The following is a 2,268-nucleotide window of genomic DNA, read 5'->3' on the forward strand; positions in this document are numbered from 1 at the left end:
TTGTGATGACTAATTTTTTATATAGAGACAATATTTTATGCGAACGGATTTTCAAAGTCAAATTTATGCGAACTCATCTTTATACAGATAATTAATTAATTATGTACTCACGTCTTGAACAATTCAACTTAATAATTCTAACATGCATTAACTGTTATATATATACAAAGATAATATAAATGATTATATCTCTAATATTTTTTTAAACAAAAATTTAAATTTATTAAATATAAAATTTTAATATTATATTATAAAATAATTATATTTCGTATATATCATTATCATATTTTCACCCTTTTTTATATATATAAAACAGTTATTGCTCTTCAATTGATTATATTGTAGAAAGATTATACTTCGATACATGTATTAACGACCAATTTTCTTTTCTTTCCCTGTCAATTTCTTCCTAACGCATGCATGCTTTAATTTTAAATAATAAGATATTATACGTCATATATAAACTTTGAGAAACACAAATATTTACTATGAACTAAGACAATGAATCATACATGCATTCTGATATGTGAGAGTGGGGACTGTTGAAATTATGGAACGATGAGTCCGTATTCATAAAGTGCGTGTCACATAAACGAGTCACATATTCTTAGCTAGGAATAACATCATTAAACTTTTCTTTGATGTTTCTGCATCTAGCTAATTTCTCTGATATTATTTTGTTAAAAAATAATGTTTAGCCTTGTTGCTCCTTCATCTTGAATTTGAGTTCTCATCATTATTATTTGAGTTATTGTGTGAGTTGTTTTGAATGTTTTTAAGGCTGCGATTAGTTCTGAGAATAAAATAAAATAAGAAACAAGATATAAAAGACAGAAAATTTTTAAATTATAAAAAATTATTTTATTTTTAATAAAAAATATAATTATAAAAAATTAATAAAAATAATAAAAAAATAAACAATAAATTGTCTTTTGTTAGTGTCTTGATATTTTTTGTTGGTATAAATACAAAATACACTAATTCAATATTATGTCCATATCTCATCTGTTAAATATGATTTTGTATTTCTGTATCCATATTTTATTGTCTTATCCTTCTAAACAAACACCACCTAAGTTATCATCTCCGATCTTAATCCTTTGGAATCCAATTTAATTAAACAAATTTTTATCACTAAGCATCAACCACTTTGAATGTGGATGGTGAGTCCAACTAATTGACTGATGATGATGAGCTTAAATATCAGTATTATTAAATAATTAATTTTAAAAATATGTTATATACTAGGAGTATGAATGGAATATAATGATGTTTACTTGACTTGCATACTTATTTATGTATTAATTTCACTATATTTATAATGTACCAGAAAATAATAAAATAAAGTGAAAAGGCATTCTTATTGCTTTAATTTAATTTCCTTGACGGACCGTACCCTTATAAATGGTAATATTGGTTTAACTCGATGCAAATAGATGGAAATGGTAATAGACTAAAATTTCATGGTCTATAATTATTAAGAAAACTACCATGGTTATGATAAAATTAATTGCTAGTTTAGTAATCAGACACATTACCTATCTAATTAACCGTAGGATTACATAATTTAAGAGGAACTACTCTATTTGCATATAAAAAAAATGATGGAACGTAATAATTCAAAGCCTTTTTAACACAACAATTGGTTTCCATATAGAGCAGTATGTATATACAATGATGTTTTTATATAACAAGTAGTAAAAGCAATAATATATTCAGTTATTGTTTGTCTCTTTCTATTTTTTAATTAATTTATACTTTAATCTATTGACCATTTATATAAGATTTTGTAAACACTTCAATAATCAATATTTATTCATATGTCTACTTATAAACACTTCATCAAAAAAGTAAATTTCTTTGTAAATATATTATCGCAATAACTTCATCAATGTTAATTAATGATATATTGGTATATATCACATAACCCAACAAGATTATTGATTTGTGAACTTGTGTTAGTGATGATTAAAAACGACAATTATTATTATCCTGGCTTCTAGCGTTGGTTTATGTATAATGGAATCTTCACCCTAGCCACACCTTTGATGCTCTTTTTTTTTTTTTTCATATTCATATATAACTATCTTCTTCATTTTCTTTCATTCTTCTTTTAATGCACTCGACATATATTTTTGTCTTAATCTTTGTTGTATCTTTTATGGCATAATGCAGTTCTTAGGACCGCAACTACTCTATCTCAGCATTACACAATTAATAATGCCATGCTCTTTTTGAACAATGATAATATAATTTATTTTTATATAT

Source organism: Arachis ipaensis, chromosome B06, assembly GCF_000816755.2.
Source record: "Arachis ipaensis cultivar K30076 chromosome B06, Araip1.1, whole genome shotgun sequence".
Classification (NCBI taxonomy): Eukaryota; Viridiplantae; Streptophyta; class Magnoliopsida; order Fabales; family Fabaceae; genus Arachis; species Arachis ipaensis.